Source organism: Pteronotus mesoamericanus, unplaced genomic scaffold (assembly GCF_021234165.1).
Source record: "Pteronotus mesoamericanus isolate MK-2021 breed Mesoamerican mustached bat unplaced genomic scaffold, CSHL_Meso_final scaffold_174, whole genome shotgun sequence".
NCBI lineage: Eukaryota > Metazoa > Chordata > Mammalia > Chiroptera > Mormoopidae > Pteronotus > Pteronotus mesoamericanus.
In genome coordinates, this window is record NW_026555309.1 from 20,570,951 (window position 1) to 20,593,615 (window position 22,665).

Consider the following 22,665-nt stretch of genomic DNA (forward strand, 5'->3'; position numbering starts at 1 on the left):
CTGGCACTCTAGACTCCCTTTAAAACAAACAAACAAACAAACAAAAAAACCTCATCCAGAGCTGATATTTATAGGCATTAGCCAAGAGTTTTTTGTTATTTTTATTATTATTATTTTTATAAATAATATTTTAGGTTTTTATTATTACTTAATAAAAAATAATAAAAGGTTATTATTTTTTAGGGGTTTTCCCCATTACTTTGTAAACAGGCTGCTTCTTACTCTCTGGTAGTAACACTTTACATAGAAAAAAATGATTTAAAATGCCAGATTCTCTATGCAAACGCTTTGTTGCCTTCCTGCAAAGAAGTAGGCTGGCAAATAGTTGCTATTTCTTTACAAGGAAAAAACAAAATTAGAGTGAGCGATCTGTCTGTGTGTGCCCACTGTCATCTGGGACAACAGGGAGCCTTGACCCACTTGGCAAAAGACATGAACTTCCACGTCTCTTTTTCTCCCCCAGAGCACAGGGCAGAGTCAGCCACTATCCAGATTTCCCTAAAGTCATGATTTCAAATAATTTTATTTTCAACACAGTAATTTGTTTAATATAACACTAAATGTGGCTTAATCCTTGTGCCAGTTGAAGACTGTTCATATAAATGTTTAAAAACAGATAAAATCTTCAGACTATGTTATAATTCAGGCTTAAGAAAATATGATCACTATACATTTATACATTATCGAGTGTAACTAATAAGGTTTAAATGTAATCCCCCAAATCAAATATAACTTACAATGCACAGAGTCCAGACAAATGAGCTCCCTTTCTTAGTCAATGCAGCTGTGGACCTGAGAAAATTTGCAATCCCTCCTGACCAAAGTTGCTGCTTTACCTTCTACTTAACCCCTCCATACATATATATGTGGAAGTGTTGTAGTTATAGGTGCAGATGGATGAAACCCCCAGGGAATAACAAGTCCCGGCTGCCATACGAGACGGTGCTTTGGTTAAGCTGTGTCTGAGTGACCCTCTGCAGAGCCTTAGTGGGGACGAGGCTGGTATCACGGCACTTCCACATCAGCAAGTTCAGGGGAGGGTAGAGGTGAGGTGGGTGAAAATTCTCACCAAAATGCATCATTCCAAGAATTCAATAGTATGAGGCATAGAGGAAAGGCTTTACTTATTTGGAAAACTGCTAAAAGTAAACACTACCCATCATAAAAGAGTCAAAGAAAATTGCCCATTCTTGTCCCATCTCTCTTCTCCGTTTAAACCTGCAAAGCCGGTGGCGGTGAAACACACCTGGAGCAGCCTTTACTACCATATGCCTCGATTCTCAGAAAGGCTCAGACTAGATACTAACGGACCTAGCAGAACGTCAATAGGTGGCTCTATTTCCTAAGGGAATCATTAAGATTATATTTGCTATTACTGGAGAGTTTAATTTTTGCAAACTACTTCCAACACCGTTTTGAAGTGAGAAGGGCAGGGTTACTAGGAGGTCGCTTTGGATGGGCGAGAACGAAAGACACAAAGTTAGGACAAAAACTGACATCTCTTGATCCTTAAGCCTATATATCTTCCCCTAACAGAGGTGGTCGGTCAAGTATTTAACACCGAAGGCACAATATATAGCAGCATGTGGAGTGTGGCATAAACTAGATTATTTCATTCATTTAGTCAATCAATAATCATCCCACAAATTGGCACTTTTTGAGTGTCAACTATGTGCCATTGAGAAGAGCAAGACAGGCATGGCCTTGTCTTTATGCAGTTTATAGCCTCACCTTTTGACTATTCCTCAGTGACAGGGACCTGGGAATGCGGCCACAGCCCTGAAAGGGTGTTACACACCCCAGAGAAGTAAAGAAGGGTCTTACAGCAGAAGTTCCAGGAGTGAAGATGGCAAAAGAGCCCTAGGAGTTGGGGATTCTTCCCAAGAAGAAAGCGTTCCATGGTCAAATTAGTTTGGAAAACACATATCATTATATCCTTCTCTTAAACATTTACAAGAAAATTAAAAGCACTGGAAAGTCCTCAAATAGGGAAACATGTTAAATTTTATTTGCCCAGAAAATAAATATGTTCCTCATGGAACATCCCACAGGATAAGCTCTCTGTGGGTCCCGCTGTGCTGACCGGTCCACAGTCGTAGAGCAGAGTCGGGGGCTCTGATGTAGAAAGCACATTTTCCTAGCAGCACACACACTGGTCCGGATGCCTCTAAGACACTCACTTCTGGGACCTCCTAGGCTTAAGGCACTCTCAGAGGACGCAGAGAACAAAGGAGCCCTGCTGGTTAGGAACAGTGAGCTCTAGAAGTCTATTCCTAAAACCACTTCCTTCAGCCTTGGGCACCTTTCCTGGTTCCTAAGTCATGGATTTTGGGACTTGGCTCCATGGCCTCTGACTTGCGTAGCCTCTCTGCTCTTTGAGTCGAGTCTTGTCACAGGCCCTTTTAGCTTCCTCATGCCTGTCCTCATCGTTTTGTCCAAGGATATGACCCGATCCTGGACTCCACGGCTTTACCCTACAACTCTGACACCAAGGGACTCCCTTGTAAGCTCCTATCCCTCTTGCTTTCGTGTCCGCATATGGTTCACCACCTTAAATCTAACCTGTACTTGCTTGTAAGAATTAGTTACCTTGAAGGAAGGGGATAATGGTCTATCCCCCTTTTAATCAAGAAAACTTAACAGTGATCCAGAAATTCTGGAAAGGCCAGGAGACACTCATGTCTTATATCACATATGATGTTGTTTCAGGCCCCAACAAAAGAGGAGGTGGTTGTAATTTTTACCTGTTTCCCAAATTAGGAAACTGCTCATTTAAGAAGTAGTAACTTGCCCAAGGTCACAGAGCTTAAGTGATAGGGCCAGTCTTACCTCAGAGTGCATGCTGCTCTGAATCAATAAGCTTCCTTTGATTCCCATCCCCTGAAACCTTACTTATTCACTTTCTGAAATCACTGCCCAGGAACATGGCACTTCTCCACGGTCATGACCCTGGGGCAGCCCAGGGTTTCCACCACCACTTCTCCACCCATCTGATCAGCACGTCCTATGTTGGGTTTGTTCTTCTCGCCCCTTCATCGGAGTGATGCATTTTTGCTGGGGTTACCTGGTAAACCACTCTGTGCTCATGTTTCCTTTCTGGTAACAAAATGCTTTAACCCAGGCTAAATGCATATGTCTCCACAGGCTCTCCAGGCAGGGCCTCTAGTGGTAGGATGGCAAAGCCCTGTGCAGCGAGACTGCGGGGTTGCATTTGGAACTTCAGCATCCCATGGACCCCTGCTTACTTTGCCTGGGCCTGCGTTCCTAACCTCCCTGTATGTGAGCATCATGGTAGATGATGATGATGATTATACAGAAAAACCTATGCCCATGCTGTACACCAAACTAATGACTCAGAATGCCTGGGAAAGGGACCTCTCACTGGGATGCTATTAAAGTGCTCCACACAGTTCTTACAGAGACTAGAGATAAATATTCATATCCTAAACATAGGGCTAGCTATGTAAATAGGAACACCTTTTCTAAATTTTGGTCTTTTTACATCCCAAGGAGACTGGCAAATGATGACAAATGTGTTTACTCAGAGGAGGAAAGAGGTTTAGTGGTCATGGACCCGTCTCTGATTACCACGTGTTCGTGGGCCAGAATCAGCTTCCTTGGGGTTTGGGTTTCTCACCCAGTAATGAGGGATTAATACTACCTTACCTCAAAGGTAGGTAATGAGAAATGACTAATCCAGATAGCCATAGGATACTACTTAGGCAAAGTTAAAATGCTTCCATGACAAGCAAGGGGATTTGAGTGGTTTGATTCTTAAACATTATTAAGAAAGCCCCGCGAATTATCAGTCATGAGCCAGAGGGGAATGCGATGAGGCAGACAGCATAGACCACTAATTACCAACAGATGGCTGCTATTCTTTCCTTGCATTAATACCTTTCCTCTGGATAGCAATTTGGGAAAATAAATCGAAAGAACACAACATCCTGAAGATTCTTTGGCACATTCCCACAAAACAAATGTTATCTTATTTTTTTTTAAAGGTTTTATTTATTTGTAGAAAGGAGGAAGTGAGAGAGAAAGAAAAGGAGAGAAACATCAGTGTGAGAGAGAAACATCAATGCAAGAGAGAAACATCGATTGATTGCCTCTTGTATGTGCTCCAACCTGAGGATCAAACCCACAACCCAAGCATGTGCCCTGACTGGGAATTGAACTTATGACCTTTTGCTTTGAGGGCCAATACCCAACCAACTGAGCCACACCAGTCAGGGCCCAATCTTATCTTATTAACAAACCATTTCCTGGAAACAGGTGTGCCTGACTTAAAAAAAAAAAAAAGGGGGGGCCTACAGTGAAAGAAATAACCAAACAAAGTATTCTTTCATTTTACAAGTTTCCTTGAAATAGACACTTCCCTTGGGTGTAGTTCATAAACTTAGTACCCTCGGGAAGAAAAAAAATGGAGATGTAACCCTGAAATGATCCCATTAACCAGTGGGAAAATGCAATTTAATTTACAAAATCTTTACAGTAACTCATGATATTTGAAGTGAGGTGTGCACCCATTAAGCTAGAAGAACTCTAAGAGATAGAGACATATTTAGGTAGTAAGATATAGTTTTTAGCCCATAACCATCTCATGTCACAAGTGACGGAGACCCTAGGCTGTGGGCCAGGGTGGAGGACTCATCGCCATTGATATGAGGTCTACCTGTGGCATGTCAGTTCTGCTAGCCAGGCCCGCCCCTCCTTCAACTCCCAGGTGGCCAGCACCAAAGTTAGCCTTCGTTAAATAATAATCATTTAACACAGACTCCCGACTATCTATTATAAGCTGAGTGCTGCACTAGGCTTTCTAAGGCACGCGAAGATAACACGGCACACTCCCTGCCCTCTACTCTTGTCAATTTATGGTGACCAGGTATCCAGATCTGACAGTCCAGATCTTTTGAAGAGTGTCCATAAATAGGATTAGGGGTAGGTCTGCCAGATGAAATAAAGGACGCCCGGTTAAACCTGAATTTCAGAAAACTACCAATAATGTTTTAGTATATGAGTATGTTCCAAATACCTCATGAGACATACTTATACAGAAAAAAAAAATCAATGTTTATCTGAAATTCAAACTTAACTGTGTGTCTTGTATTTTTATTTGCTAGATTTGACAACCCTACTTCAGGGGATCTGGAGGTTCTGATAAGAGCTTTGTGAATTAGCCTCATCCTAAGGTTGCTCATTACTAGTGGGAATCTGGAGCTGCTTTTCAGTTGTGGGAGTGATCTGGGCTGGTGATTCCCTGTTTGCATCTGAAATCTTTATGACCAGTGGCCTATAGCCACAACAGGGGTTTTTAGTGACGCTAGGTGGTTGTGTTATGTTGAGGGTACAGATCATGATTTTGCAACTTACTGACCCCTAAAGGCAAGACTTGCCATTGAGGCCAAAAGTCTGTATTCTAGAATCACTTGTTAAAGGCGAGGGCACAGAACTTTCCTCCTCACATAACGTGCTGCCTAGTCACATTCTTGGCTGAAATTCCCAGTGCTGGGCAATCTTTCCACAGCAGGAAGTCCTTGCAGAGTAAGAAAGTTAGGAGGTACAGATGGCTCTCAAGGATTAGTTGCCATGAGTAAAGAATCACATAGGGAGTTTTATGATGAGGGAGATCTCAAACCCCTGCCCTGATATCCAAATTTGATTCTGATTCCAAGGATTTACTCAGCCTCAAGAATCTGTACCTTTTAACCATATCACTTTGATTCTGACCTGAACAATTGGGGGCCTGCGTGTAGGCATTGCTCCTCTCCTCTCTGGCTCTGGGAAATATCCCAACCAAAGGCCCTCAGAGGTCCATGTGGGTGGGCGCTCCTTTCCACTGACCCAGCAGCTCAGATCCAACTGGGACTTTGAATAATGAGAGGACCCTAGTTTGTCTTCCTGTGTCACTTTCACGCAGTCATCTCTCTCCTTGTGTCTCCAGCCCTGACTACAGTATGGGCTGCCAAAAATGTGTCCCTTTTGCCAGTCACTTCATACTGCCAGCATTCCCAGACCTCATCTTCCTATTAGCATGGCCTGGCATTTCACCGATGGTTGCCAAGGCAGCTCCTGAGTCATACAACTGGGAATGCCCTGTTCTGTACTGTCCCACATCATGTTAGTCATGACAGTGTTGAGTGGCTATGTAGCCTCACTCTTAAAAACAGGCTCAATTTGATGCTGAGAAGTTGGGGGTGTAATAGACGTGCCCTTTGAGGCAGGACTCGGCAGGAGAAGAGCAAGCTCGCAGGGAATGGTGTATCCCCCAGACAATCCTGTCTTACAGACAAATAAAAGAACCCTACTGAGATGTCTTTAGTGACATGCTAAATCCTGGCATGAAGGATCCCCAGAGATAAGAGATAGATAATATGTGGAGTGCATGATGGGACTGAAAGCGGCTGCAATGGACAGAGTAAACGCCGTGGGATGAGAAGCACTTCCCTGCCCTCATCTGGGATAATGTCCAGTAAGTGTGCTCCTTAACTCCAGTTTCAGAAAGGGCAAACCCAACCTCTCCATGGATGTTTCATTCATTCTTTCATCCATCTGACAAATATTTATTGAGCACCTACCACATCGGTGCTCAATAAACACACAAGTGTTGGAGCCCAAGGACAGTAGTAATCTTTATGCAGCTATGTTGATGTTATCATTGATATCAATGTGTGAATTACAGCTTCTCTAGACTGATTAACAAATTACATTTTTATTAGATACATAGGCATATATTTTCTATGATTCTCTATACTGTACATACATTATTACCACACTTTTTGCATATACAATTTACAATATTTTTCTTAAGAATGGAGTGGTCTGATTAGACATTCTGATAGTTGTCAAACGTTTATGTTGATGGCCTGTTTTCAAAGTCTTCAGATATAATGAAATATACTTACAACTAAAACTTCACTGAACATAATTTAGTTTTTCACTGATGACTTAATCAAAAGGTTTGTCAGACTAATGGTGCTAATATAATATCCCAGTGGTTTCATTATAAATATCAATTATAATTACACAATTATTATAGGGTAGTTTTATAGAAAATGTTATGAAGCCTTGATTTCTTTTAGTTGGTTTGGGTTTTATGTGAATGACTTTGCAAAATAACAAATTACATTTTTAAAACTGTGAAATTAGGCAGTTCTCCCTACAGATATCCCCCCGCTACAGTTAAAAGGCAACTCACACAGTACTGAGGCAAAAGAGAATTAACATTTTTTATTTTAAAGTTAGAACTTTCCTATGAGAAAAACGGAGAAAAAGGAAACACATAACAAATATTCAGGATTTTAAAAATAAATTGTCTAAAGTAAAAGAAAACAGAGTGATTGAAGTATTATGACACTGTTTGATACCTCAACTCATATGTCGCTCACTTGCTCCCAACATTTTACTAGCTTCCTGCTGTCTATCCGAGCAAATCCAGCTTATTTTAAATTGATCAATTCTAGATCCTTCACAGATCCACCTTATGGATTGTAAGTTTTTCTTTTCCCATCCAGTTTCTTGATCCCAGGTAGGGTGTCTTGTTTCTGTTACCAGGATATACTTAAGATATTTCTCACTTGCGGACAATCCTTTCACTTTGTTAGTCATGCCAAATGTTCTTCATCGCTCACTTCTTCCCTTAAGTCATCTCAATGCCATGTATCCTTCTGTAGTTAATCCATTCATTTCTCACTTACCAGAGATTTAATCAGTAGGTACTAAGTGTCCAGCACTACGCTAGGCACTATGAGAGACTGTAACCAATAAGAAGACATAGCTCTGGACCCCAGCTGCATATGCTGTCCAGCCTCCCCAACTGGACTGTAACCTTCTCAAAGACTGGGTGGATCTACATTACCCTTGTAGTATCCTACACAGCTGGAACATCTTGGATGAGGTGGGTCATGTGCTGGTCATTAAAAGGTCTGGATGATTAGACCACATCTGCCTGGTGTCTATGGTAAGCAAATAAGGGACAAACTGGAGGAACCTTACCAGTCCTTGGACATGCAGGAAATCTCTTCATGGGTGCTTAACTCCAAGGGCTCACTGGATGGAGTTAATAAACATTGAAAGAATATATGAATAAGCAAACAAACCAATTGGAATTCTAAAGGGAAGACAGGAACACCATGAGGAGGGGGTGACATTTAAGTAAGTGAGAAGAGAGTCAGGGGCATTGAATTCTGAGGAGTAGAAGAGACAGAGATGCCTCCTTGTGTGAGGGCACAAGGACAATATTTCTGAGAATTCTAAGTGCTAGGTTTGACCAACATATGGAGCTGCAACCCAGTTGGACAGCTGCCATTTTGGCAGCTTTGTCAAGAAGAGAAAGACTTTGCTGAATGAGCTAAATCTTACCTGACCAAGAGGAATTCCCTGGCTTTACTGTAAACTATTAGAGCAAAAAAAAAAAAAAAGGGTCAGAAGCACTGGAAATGGGACAAAAGAGACTGTCAAGGAGACTGCAGGGTCTAACAATAGAAAACTAGGCAGCAGATTAGACAGAGTAGATATGAGAGAGCGAGACAGAGGCAGAAAAGGAGGGCTAAGCAGTGACCTAGGGACAATGGCACAAGTACTGCTATCTACCACCGACTGTCCTGCAGAGAGGGTCCCAGGTAGCAGGAGGCAACGACGGAGGTTTTACTAAACCATACAGGCCAGTTTCAGTGTAGCCCAAACCTTCTCCTAGAACCAGCAACAATATTAATATGTAAGACATCATTCCAAATTTACAAACAGACATGTACCTAAAGCTTGTTTGCAATTTGATTGGTAGCTGAAATACATTTTCTTTCAGAAATTACTTTATTTAGGTTAGATATTTATGCCAAATCTGAAAAACCTATTTGATCTATATATACCTAAAGTTTAGTCTTATATGCAAGTATTTCAGTCATCTCTAATTAACCCCATCTGGTCCAGCTACTCTAGTTGCCTAAGAAATAACTCCAACACTTGACTTAAAACAAGAGCAATTTTTGTTTAGTTCATGAGTCTGCAACTTAGGGTAGGGCTGGTCAGAGAGGGCTCATCTCTGATCTAATTGGCATCAGGAGGGGTCAGGGAGATCTGACAGTTGGGGCCTGGAATCCTTGGAAAGATTGCCGACTCATATGGTTGGTAGTTGATGCTGGCTATTGGCTTTAACTCCAACATGTGGCCTCTCATATGGTCTGGGCTTCCTCACAATATGGCAGCTGGTGTCCAAGAGCAAGTGTCATGTGTGAGAGAAACCAAAATTAGCTGAGGAAAAAAGAAGTTGTGTTCTTTCTATGATCCAGCCTTAAAAGTCACCTACATTGTTTCCATGGTGCTTTACCTATTGGACTAGTCACAGCTCATGTGGGCCAAAGGGGAGGGCAATAGATTCTACCTCTTAATAGTGAGTATCAAGATTCTAGTACAGCATGTGGAAGTAGATATAATTATATGGCTATTTTTGTAGAGATCAATTTGCCACAACATATAAAATTATTTCTGGGAAAAATACATTTTCCAGCTTGGAAGAAAATATAACATAGTGAATAAAGAGCCAGGAGTCAAGAGCCAAACACCTAGAGTTCTGTGATATACCATGTGACACTGGGCAATTTGTGTAAGCTCTCTGTGCCTCAGTTTCTTCATTTATAAAATAGATGTTGCGAAAAAAAACCCAATATTTTGAAAAGAGCTTATGAGACTATCTAAGTGTTAGTAGTTCTCCTAACTCCAGGGACATACTTCCTCCAGGTTAGACAATCTTACTTCCTGGTTCCTATGAGGATGGTAGTGGTGGCGGCCCTACCATAGGTGGAAAATTAATGATAATAGTTCACATAATCGAGTACTTAATACCTGTCAGCTATTGTGCCAAGTGAGTTAACTTAAAAATCTACAAGGCAGACACTAATATTATCCAGGTAAGAAAACTGTGACTTAGGGAACTTGCCTAAAGACAGACCTGCAGGTGGTTATAGATAGGATTTGCCCCCAGATCAGTTTAACTAGACAAGAGGAGCCTGAATCCCTGGATAACTCTGTGGAGCAGGATTGTTCTTGCAAATCTGATTTGTAAGTGAGCAGAAAATGAACTATATTGTATTTTAGTTTATTGAGATATGGCGCTATTTATTACAGCAGTGAGCCTATATTGACTGAGTTAGTACAAGGAAGATGGTCCAGATAGACTTGGGTACCACTTACTTAAGAATTCCTTTCTTAAAGGAAATGGCTGTCATTACTTGCATAAGACAGAGTATTTGCATTAAAAAATATCATTTTCTAGGTCAGTACCTACAAGTTTCATTTTCTTATGAACTGGAGGACAGATAGCCTTTGGCCCACTGGCAGTAGGGGAGAGCCAAGTGATCTGGAACCCTTGACACCAACATGAACAGGTTATTTACAAATTAGGCTGGCTATTCACCAGCTGAAGAATGTCTCTTCTAAGGTTTGATTCTGGTGTAAAGCCAAATAGTTCCCAGGCTGTTTGCTTGTCTTTTTTGTTTTGATGTTAATTAATTTATATCTTCTTTTAGTGAGTATTCTCTTTTGGAGGACACTGGCTAGAATGGCTCTAAGGTAGAAACCCGTGCAGGTCCCCTATATAGACCGTGAGTTCCACGATGGTAGACAGACCGTGTCTGTCTTATTCACCATAGCACGCCTGGTGTTTAGTAAGTGCTCAAAACTTGTTGAACGCATGTAAGACTGAAATGTTTGAATTGAAGCTCAGGCAAACAAAAGTCAGAAGTTCATAGAGTAATTTGGGCTCTTTAAGCCAGTGGCACAGACCACTCAAAGATCAGATGAGAGAGGAACCCCAAATGCCCACTCTATTACTGTGGATGTAGCAGCTAGTTAATAAATGCTTGTGGATTGAGTGGTGTTATCTCATGCTGCACCTGATCCATGGTAAGATGAAGGAAGGCGTAGGGTGGGATGCTATTTTTATCTCTAAAGATGTTGTAAATATGGTCATCACACAATTGGTCGTGGTTTTAAATGTATGAATCACATGAAAGTCCGTGGGAGTCAGTTGAGCAGACAGCCAAATATTATAACACTCTCCTTGGCATTTACCTCTAATGGATAAGGTTTAAATTCATTAAGTAAAGAAAATATAGACTCGTTCTTTAAAAATTCATCTTGCATAAAAGCAATATGCTGCCTTTGGTTTTCCTGCAGTCAGTGGGACAGAATTCAGAAACTATTGACGATCCTGCCATTAGGACAAGAAGCAACTGGGATATCTTTCAGACTACAGATTTCTTTCCTGCAAATCAAATATAGAATTTAATGTTAGCTAAGTATACTATGTTTTACATAAGTGTAAACTAAATTTTTAAAGAATGCTGTGTCTCTAATTAAAGGTATTTATAGAAAGACGTCCAAAAAAACTAAAGCTCACTGCAGAGGGAAAAAGAACATACTGTCTTTAGTTTGGAGAACGTGGCTCCACTGAATTTAAATATTTACCGTATAAATGTTATATCAGTGTCTTAATGAGCATCGTTGTTATGGCATTACTTCTGGAAACAATAAAAAATGCCATATTTTGGAATGATAATTCTGGTTGGATTTCCATCACGGGACACCATTTAAACAGCAGTGGATTCTATTAAAAAAAAAAAAAAGGCACGTTCCTTTCTGAACCTAAAATTTCAAATACCTGCATCAAATAAGCAAACATTACAGTCTGGAGCCAGAGATTTTAGGTATTTTCCAAGTTTCTTCATCAAAGCCCCTAAAGTAGGTGTTCTTTTCTAGTCAAAAGAGTAAGAAATGCTTGAGAAAATCCTATTTCATAACTTTCCAGAGAACATATGAAGAAAAATCATTAAGCTTCCATTTCAAATGTTAGGGATTTGGACAGAGCTTAAACAACAGCTTGTACAAAACATCATAGCTCCTATTCTGTCACTCTGAGAAAGGAAGGCTTCGGACACTCTAAACCCAGCTAGACAGACAATGCTACAGGATGTCAGCCAACCAACTGCAAAGTCAACCTGGTTGGTTAGAGAGAAAAACTAAGCATTATCTTGTGCAAATTCAATGTGACATGGAGAATGAGACAATTACTTAGTCCCACTAAACAGTAACATTAACACCTCCTATATCATACTTATTTGACATCCATATGTCAAGTAAGATTCTGAGTTCAAAGTACTTGGGAAGTGTCTCCATTCCCCACTTCATTTTGAATGTGTTTTGTCCTTGGGACCTTTGCAGGCAAACCTGCAGGCTCTATCCTGATTACCTGGAATTTGCATTGCAATTTATCAATTCATGAATGCGCTTTACACTAAACGTTCTTTAATGCAATGTTTCAAATGTTGTACACAAAGTACCTTCTAGAGTACTCCTTCAGCTATGATCTCATATAACGTCCTGCATTCTTCATCTAAGTACTCCTTGCTTATTTTCTCTCAGTGGATAAAGGTCCCTTTGTAAATAGCTATAGTCTTACTTCTATGGTCCATGGTTTTAACTTGCATAACTTGCATTAACACTATGAGTTTTTCCTCTTAACCCCTATCTAACCAGGTAAGAGGTTCTCAGTCCAAGTTACGTAAGACTCCTTGTGGATTTCAAGGAGGAAAATAAGAGACAGTTACAGTTTGGTAGCTATGTGAATATCTCATCCCTTTTCGCACAGAAATTAGAATATCCTAGGAAACTCACACTTTCAGAGAATAAAATCAGATATGGCGGAACTAAATGTGGAAATGGTGACGTGGATTTTGCTTAATGCAGTTCTATGACCTTTTGGCATTACCTGCTCACAACCATTAAACTCAAGGGTAGATAGAATTCAAGGGGATCCAGAAACATGGATGGAAAAAATATTACATCTTTAGTTTCACTGACCTCAAACTGAAATTTAGTATTTCTTTTCATTAAAACATAGGCCACAAACCACAGTACCTGTGATTTTGTTGCCAAGAAAAAATGCAGATGTTCTCATATCCTATTTTAGTCATTATAGATATCTCAAAATAACTTTTACCCTCATCACTACTTCAAATCATGATAGTTCTACCTGCTGCCTGTTTGTATTATTAAATAAAGCACACATCACGATTTTTAAAACAAGTGGTTAATGAATTTCAATAAAAGTGGCTTCCTTTGTAATCTTGCAAACCCTATCCCTATATTTCGCATTTAAAAACAGCATTCTGAGAAGAGTCTATAGGCTTCACCAGGCTGCCAAAGAGATCCACATACCAAAAAGGTTAAAAATCCCTGAAACTACACACAAAACATTTAATAATGCAACAGCTGTGTTTCTAGAGTAAATCATTCCTTGCTGGTATCTTTTGAAGCTGAAACAAACTTGACCTTGAAATCAACAGTTTCATTGTTGTAAATAGGCGATTCTGTTGACAGTCATTTCTCCCCCTTATTTTGCCATAAAAGAAGACCTGTAGATTCTAAAAATATCTCTGCTATCATAGTATAGGTTGTTTTCATCTAATGATAAAATTTATCATTGACATTTTGCCATCAGCACTGAATTGTTTCCCTATTTAACACGGCTGAAATCCAGCCTATTTAGTAAGGGTATTGAATACAATCATTTTATAACCTTAATTTGAAATATCATAGAAAGATCATCAAGAAAACTACTTGGAAAAGTATAATGATAATTCCTTATTCTGAGTTAAAAAAAGTAAACATCAAAGCACTCAGTCAACAACAGTGATTTTAAATAACAGTGCTACTGGTCCTACCCATGCTCATTGCTGAGTTATAATTAGGAGATAAATTAAATGATGACATGATGTGCCAGCAGATGTGCCTTGAGTACAAGCACATTAGCCTTTTTGGAAAATCCTCCATGGAGATTCTGACCAAAAATAGACATATCCAATGTTAGCAAGTTAAATGAATATTCACTCACTGAAAGCTATTGAGAAATTATTGATGCACCCATAATTATTCACTTATCACTGAAGCTAAGTACTTTGCAAAATGCCCATCTCCGGAGTGAAATAAATGTGATCAGAACACAGAAACTAATAAAGAACATAAAAAAATAAGTAATATATTCTTGCATTAAATTGAGATGCAATTCATATACCATAAAATACATATTTTTCATATACATAGTTAAACCATTATTTTCTATTCTTCAAAATAGTAGGTATATTACATGTGTTGCTCTTAAATTTGCGTTTCTTTCCCCCTGTCACATTTGTAAGACTTAGAAACCAGTTATACATGTAGGCTTTGATTAACTTCTATACCAGAGGTTTTCTTTGAATTTCAAGTCACAAAACGATCCAACTCATGCGCAATGATAGAAAATTCAAAATCGCTAAACTTGGGAAGGAAATGAACTACATTAAGGCAAATAAACCAATTTGCATTTTATAATGTTATAGGAATTTAGAAATAAAAGGGATTACTAATCAGTTATCAAATCATTCACGGTCTAGAGCAAATTTTTAGTGACTATATCTGTGTTTGAATTAAGGTAGATCTACCAATAATAATTTTGTTTTAGGATCACTGTTTTCTTACAAAAAAATTATATCAATTTCTAAATATACAAATAGCTTATATACCCCTTAGTGAAGACCATCCACTGCTATTCTCTTCACAACTGAATTTCCAGAAGAAGATACTGAAAACGTGCTCTTGGCTCTAACAACCAAAAAGCAACTGCATGCACACATGCAAGAGGTTCCACCCCAACTTCCTTGGCATAGTCCAAATTATGTTTTTCTAAATAGGAAGCTGTTGACAGTTTTCCCTGGTGTTTTCAGAACACCCTATTTACAAGAAAAAAACCCAACTTTTGTTTCAAAGTATAATGTTCTTTCCTGCTGTGCCTGTTGTTGCTAATTATGAATGCTGCAAACAAGATAGAAACCAAATTCCAAACTATCCTTGGATGATTCAGAATAGGGTAGCAATTATGGGGAAAGAAAGAAAAAAAAAAGCAAAGTTAGCAATGTATTGCAAGCCTATGCTGAAGTCTATAAACCCAAAGCTGTGCCGAAGGGAGGATTCCTGGAATTCGATGGGGAATATTTGGCTCAAGCTGCAAAATCTGGTATCTTTAAATAATGTCATGTTAGCAAGTGTTGAGCAAGAACAGCAATTATATTTTCACCTACTTCATAGAACATTAATCCAAATTTAACCAAATTCCAGAGAGTCCGCACAAAATTAGCAACCAGAAGCCACTTCACATTCTTCCCCTGGTACAACAATAATTGCTCATGAAGACAAACTTGTGGTAGGTAAGAGAGAGGGGAAAACCACAAGGATCTATAAAACGTCTAACTGTGTATAAAGGGAACTCATTACCTCACACAGAAGAAGCGCAGGATTTAACAGTCCATGCTCCGCCACCCCAGGGAAGCGGCAGCAGGAGCGGCGGCAGCAGCAGCAGCAGCAGCAGGAGCGGCAGCGGCAGCGGCAGCAGCCAGCATCCACCAGATTCTCACAGGCCTTTGACTGTGCGGACTCAGCCACAGACTCTGCCTCCAGCTGACGTCAAAGTCCCTGTCACATGGCCAGATGAAAGCCAAGAGAGCATTGGTTGTCGTAGCAACCACAGAACAGCTCTGAAATTATTTCAATAGGTCATCTGTCACGGTGGTGTGTGTGTGCATACATTCACACACATACACACACACCATAACCATCACGGACAGCTCCCTCAGCCCCCGAAGTGGTGGCTCAAGAGTGCCTGCAACTTTCCTCTTTAAGACTTCCGTGTCTGTTCTTTACTGCTACTTGCGGGGAACTGCATGCTGCTCTGAAGTTCCCATCGGTCTTGCTTTCACCAGCATGAAGCATGAGTCTCTACAGAACAAAAGGAAAGAAACTGAACAATCCTGGGGGTAGTTTTCTGAACTAATTAAATCTATTTGTAAGTAAATGGATATAAATAAGCTCAAGGGAAGTTTGGAGAAAAGACATTTTAAGAACTATATAAGAAATCAATCTATGTGCTGAGCCATGCTAGTAACGGAGAGAAAAACAAGAAACAGAGGGGCAGGGGGTGGCCCAGAGTAGGATGAGAAAATCAAATAATCCTGACACCACATTGGATGAGAGGAGCGCGGGAGACGAATTCGGAATTCCTGCATCATCAAATTTCTCTGCAAGAATGATGGCCAAAAGAGTGTCAGACCAATGCCACTTTAAAACAACCTTGACATATAACTCTTCTTGAACCTTTGCGCTGGGGGCATGATACAGGTATGAAATCCTCTCCTCGTAAATGTTCTCTCATCCACACCCCCTTGGGGCTCAGCGTGGAGTAAATAGGTAAGGGTCCCGCCAGTGCAAAGTTCAGTGCAGCCTAGAGCAGCAGGATAAAAAATACAGTCCTGTATGTTTTCTACTGTCAGCTTCATTTCCTTTAAGACCAGCCCAGCTTACTTCTAACACCACACGTGTGCTTATTTCCTAGTTCATTCTCCCTCTATAAAACAGAAAGCCAATTAAACAAAATGAAGTAAAATCCACAGGAAGGTGATCTGAAAAATACATTTAAAATACATACATTCCATCAAAGGGCAAAGGGGAGAAAAGGCAGGGGAGAAGAGACTACTCTTAAAACCCTAAGGACCTTTCCATGCCAGTGTTATCAAGATTTCTATTCTGGCTTCCTTTTTTTTTTTTTAAAAAAAAAAAAAAAAAAAAAGAGTAGCTCTAGGGTGTTGCAAAATTTAAATGGAAACTACGCCAGCTGGGCAGATTACATTTTTGTCACTCTGAAAGAATACAATTTCTTCGGAGTCAGGAATTGCTTCTTGAACAATAATATTAATGTCCAAACTGTTTGGCCATGCAACCTTCCCACTTCCTCTTGCTTTACTTCTGTCCCAGCTCCAGTGGGAAGGAAAGATATATTTTTACTTCAAAAGTTATTTTCTCGATGTCATTAGCTGCAGCGCTGCAAAGGTAAAACCCAAATGTAATGTCTCCCCTTTAATTTCAGATTAACGACAGCAGGGAATTTACCTGTTTGCACAGGGACAATTGGCTCATTGAATCCAATGTCTGTCTAAATGGGTCAGGATGTCTCACCGGGGGCAGATCGCAGTAAGAGTCACAATTTACAAATTTGCAATTTGTTCCAGTTAGAGTTCTGGTTTTCTGTTCTGTAATGCACATCCTAGTAATGAGGGGAATGGGAAAAGAGAAGAGAAAGTATGTCCTTCTGGACTTTCAGGATCCCATGTCCCTGAACTGCCTGCTTTATCAGCTCTCTGACTCCATATCCGTGGCTGCCTGAAACGCTTCACGCAGATCCAGCACGGAAGAGAGTAAAGCTGCAGTACCACCCTTTGCCAATAGGTGACGTCCTCTGAAACCAGAAGCTCTCAGTTCAAAAAATTCCTGAAATTCACCATGTCAATTAGTTCGAAATTTAGCAAAAACTAACACTTTAAATTTTATTCTATTATTTTTAAGACCAAGTATATTTTATCATATACTGCCTTGAGCTTTAATGCATTATAAGTTAAAACAGTGGACCGACCTTCAATATGTAAAGTGGACGCATGCGATCCTTCTTTCTGTGGCAGGCTTCCTGCCGGCCACCACTTACTTTCCTTTGCAGACTACCTAGGATTAGAGAGTCCTCTCACAGCTAAAACAGACACCGATCTCCTGCAGCGTTGAAATCATTTTGAAATCTTTGGAGCTCAGGTTTCTATCGATTTGACTTATTAATTCAAATGCAGTTTGAAAAGGTCACAGGAACTGCACATGGGGACCTTTTTCTAACTACAGCTCACAATACTGAAGGAATACGTGTTATTTTTTAAATGAAAACTCACTTTTTTAGGTGAAAATGATTCACTGAATTTAAAAATACCCATTCAAAGATACTTCTTGCACTACAGTTTTGACGTGCTGTTTAAGTGTCAAAGCTGCGTGTTATTAGTCTGACCACTTTGCCAAAAATAACTGGTAAATGCCAATAAATCAGTTTGACTTGGGTTCATGCACCTGAGGTAACAGGTGGTCAGGGTCATGAGTAGATGCCTTTAATCGGCCTTTTGTTTGATGCTTCTGTCTCCTGGCTCTAACACTAGTGGGAAGGCCGTGGATGTGATTTTTGGAGGCTCCAGGTTCAAATCTCATCTGGGCGAGTTACCTGAGTCCTCTGAGCTTCAGTGCCTGCATCCTAGGGTTGTCGTGACGATTATAAAGTTAATGTACTCTAAAATTCTGACACGCTGCCACAGGGTAGAAGGCTCAATACGTTTGTCATTTCTTGCTTATCTGTTTGACTCTGATAAGACTTAAAAGGCATTCAGGGAAAAGGGGGAATTTCATCCATTTCTACAATTCTACAGTTAGGACACAGCCTGGAAAATAATAAGTGCTCAATAAATGTTGAGCGACTCAGCTATTGGGTAATAAATGCTGCGCGATAGAAAGAACTGGTTCCTTTGCCTTCCCACTAACAGAGACTAGGAAGCCTTCCCTCAGCCCTACAAAAAAGTGCATAGGAAAAAAAAGAAAAATAAAGCAATTTGATTTATCACAAAAATTTCTAGCAATGCATCAGTCCAAGTGAATTTACCAAGTAATTCAAAGATTTTTAAGTCATAAATACTTATTATAAGTGTACTTAAGTTGTCTACTGATATATTTTATGGCTATTGCTGTTAATGTTGGATAATCTTTCACATTAATTGAATATTTACTATACATGGAGTACTGTTCTAAATACTGTAGATATATTAAATCATTTATTGTAATAACCTTATGAGACATGTACTAATCTTTGATCACATTTCACAGCAGAAGAAACTTGAGCGTGAAAAGATTAAGTACCTTGCCTACTTTGTACCTGGCCAAGCCAGGATCTACACCCAGGAAGCCTGGCACCATACATTTTTGGAAATAACTTACATTGGACATATTTTTAGAAAGAATTAAATTACTTATGTTCATTTTATTCTGGAGGGTTGTTTTTATTTTTAGTATCTTAGGAGGAGAAAGCCATTTAATCTTTTCTGCATCTTGCAACTGTAACAATTTTAATCTGATTTAGGCTGAAGGAGTAAGCAGCAAGAAAAATCTCATCAGGACAACTTGAAGCAAGGAAAATGGCCAAAGCAAAATAGTGAAAATATCCTAAATAAAGCTATGCCCAAGCTATTATAGTCTTAACTGATGCCAATATGTGCACATCGCACGGGCTTGGGTAACTTTTCTTTCCCACTATGATGGAGTTTCATGTGTTCAAATCGATACTCACACTGAGATAACAGTAATAGCTGGATTAAAAAAAAGTGATTAGAAGGCATCAGAGTAGCAAAGGCAAAAAATCTTTAAGTGCCAAGATAAAACAAAAACATATTGATGTTAGCCCGATATTCCTCACATTATCTCTGCTTTTCTTCTCAAATTACTGGATAATTCTTAAGTGCTGTGAGGCTTTTGGCATTCTCAGAGACTGGAGAGACAGAAATAGGATTACAGATCTTCAGAAGCACCCAGGACTTTAGGAACAAAAATTCAGAACGTGTGTGTGTGTGTGTGTGTGTGTGTGTGTGTGTTTATAAAGGAATCACAGAGACATGGTCCCAACGTTCTGAACAGTTTTTCCTTTGGAGCATTTGCCACTTCCTAAATGGTGTTATACAAGAGAACAAGAAGTAAGGCATAAAAATACATCAAAGAGGATAAAAACACAAAGGGAGAGTTTAGCAATCTTATAGTCCTCAGGAGACAAAAATTAGGGTGCAGGATTTCAAGTTTTTGAGTTGCTCAACACCCTAAGTTTTCAGGTTTTATAACTAAAAGGCAACTCCCTGGAAGTAATGGAAAACAAGAAATAGATGCACCTTGCCCAAAACTAGTTTCCATCCTAGGATTATTATTATAATACCTAATTGGATCAAGGTAATTTGTCCCTATTTTAACTACACTCAAGGGAAAATTAACCCTCTCTAAAAGAATATGACATCATCCAGAGCTCTTACTATTTTTCATGCATCACTTCCAATTTAGTCCAAAAATCAGTAATCATGTCAGCGGACAGGTAGGTCTAACTGCTCAAAATCTAGGAAGAAAAAATAGGCAATAGACATAGGTCCATAGGTGCATCTTCTCTAGTTACCAGACAGGGATTTTAAAATAACTGTAATTAATATGTTCAAATAGATGGCAAGATGGAGAGTTCCACATGTAACAAAATAAAATCTACAAAAAGGAACATATGAAAAGTGAAGAACTAAAAAAATACAACTGAAATTAAAAACATAACAGATGGGTTGAAGAGCAGAGAAGATATAGCAAAAGAGAACATTAGTGAAATTAAAGATAGATCAGCAGACAATACCTAGGCTGAAGTATAAGAAGAAAAGAAGAATAGAAAACGCAGCAAAGAATGTAAGAGACATTTGGAACATGATTAAATGCTAACATGTATTTGGGAAAGAAGAAAAGAATAAAGAGATAGGGAAGAAGCCATAATTGAAAATAATTGACTAAGTAATTTCCAGAACTTAACAAAAGATATGAAACAACAGAATGAAGAGGCTCTGTTGACCCCAAACAGAGTAACTACAAAGCAAATCACATGTAGGCACATTACGACCAACCTGCTTAAAACTAAAGACAAAGACAAATCTTAAGGCATCAAGACAAAAAGTCATATTAATTTTAAAGGAGCAACAAAAGACTTTTTAAAGTAAAACTCAACAGTAAAACAAACAAATAAACTCTTCAATTAGAAAATCAGCAAAATAAAGGAAGAGACATTCCTCCCAAAAATATATACAGATGAAAAATAAGTACACAAAAAGATTTTTTTCAAAATAATTAGCTATTAGTGAAATACAAGTTAAAACCAAAATTAGATATCACTACATACCTATCAAAATGACTAAAATAAAAAATAGTGACAATGTTAAATGCTGGCAAGGATACAGAGAAACTGAATCACTCATACATTGCTGGTGGGAATATAAAATGGTGCAGCCACTATGGAAAAGAGGTTGACAGTTTTTAAAAAATATTAAACATGCAACTACCATATGACTCAGCAATTATATCCCTGGGTATTTCAAAGAAATGAAGACTATGCTAACATAAAAACTCGTACATCAATGCTTATAGCAGCTCTCCTCATAATGGCCAATAAACAGAAACAACGCAGATGCTTTCAATGAGTGAATGGGTAAACAAATTTTAGTACGTCCATACCACGGAATACGGCTCACTGCTAAAATGGAACAAACTACTGATGCACACAAAAATCTGCCTGAATGTCCAAAGAATCCTTCTGAGTGAAAAAGCCAATTTCAAAAGGTCATACACTGTACAACTCCATTTAACACAACGGTATTGATATGACAAAATAATAGGAGTGAAAAACAGATCAGTGGTTGTCAGGGATAAGGGGGGAGGTGGGGAGGGAAGTGCCTGTTGTAAAAGAGCAACATGAGGGATCCTGGGGGGGATGGAAATGTTCTGTGTCTTGACTGTCAGTGTAAATATCCTGGTTGTAACATTGTATTACAGTTTTGTAAAATATTACCTTTAGGGATAAGTAGGTAAAGTGTATATGGTTTTTCTCTGTGTTGTGTTTTCAACTGTGTGTGAATCTATATGCATCTCAAAATAAAAGTTTAGATAAAAATTTTAAATGATGGTGACATTAGACATTATCAGACAAAAAATGAGGGTTTTGTTCCAACAGAATTATACTACACTGCTAAAAGCACTGTTTAGGAAGAAGAAAATGATCGCAGATGAAAACCCTGATTCAGAAAGGGCAAATATATAGATAAAAGATTTAATTTCAGACATGTCAATAACTATTGTAGTATATAAATTGACTAAAGAGTCCAATGAAAAGATAAACATGCTGGGCCATAGGAAAGTCTCAACACATTATAGATAATTGAACTCACAAGTATACTCTTTGCATAGTGTAGAACAAAGCTAGGAACCAATATTAAAACGACAAATAGAAAAACCCCTAAATGGAAACTAAGCAACACACTTCTAAGTAATCCATGGATTAAAGACATTGACATTGCAATTTAGAAATATTTGAACTGAATGTATATGTTTTAAAAAAAACCACAAACACTGAGGTTCCACTTTTGGCAGCACTTTGAGGAACTCCATGGACCTGTTCCCCAGTGAAATAAACATAACTGATGAAAAACATTTCAAAATGTCATACAAAGTCTCTGAAAATCATCCTTAGCATAGATGGCCAATGAAGAAACATTTATTTAAAAAAAAAAATACTAAAACTTGATAAGAACATTGAGTCGGTGCCTCCCGAATCTTGAGCCTCTTCTTTCCCAGCCCCTCAGTTCAGTTCACAGAAGCTTCATTCCAGACGGTGGGACCAAAAAGATTGGGATCCTTCCCCCGTGAGCCCTCACTGAAGGGCTACGGTTATGTCTCTGGGAAAGGCAAGACATCAGGCTTTCTCCAGCTCTGCTGTGAAATTCCTGGTGAGTGCAGCCACCAGGAGGAAGAGAGGAAGTTCGATCTTATTTAAGGCACAATTATTATAAGTTAAATCCATTCCCAACTGTTAAAGTTTCCACCATTCAAAAAAATTGAACCCGGGCTGGTGTGGCTCAGTGGATTGAGCGCTTGCCCTCGAACCAAAGGATTCCCAGTCAGGGCACATGCCTGGGTTGCGGGCCAGGTCCCCAGTAGGGGGCGTGC

General features: G+C 39.2%; 1 protein-coding gene across 10 annotated transcripts in view; it reads right to left on the reverse strand.

Moving 5' to 3' along the window:
- Positions 1-22,665, reverse strand: part of NCALD (neurocalcin delta) — a 348,886-nt gene that overhangs the window by 61,152 nt on the left and 265,069 nt on the right. The window contains exon 1 of one of the 10 annotated variants that reach the window (XM_054590339.1): positions 15,304-15,437. The exons of the other annotated variants lie outside the window; for them this stretch is intronic. The gene's annotated coding sequence lies outside the window, so the exon portion shown is untranslated. Of the gene's footprint in view, positions 1-15,303; positions 15,438-22,665 lie in introns of those variants that run through there. 10 annotated transcript variants of the gene reach the window in all.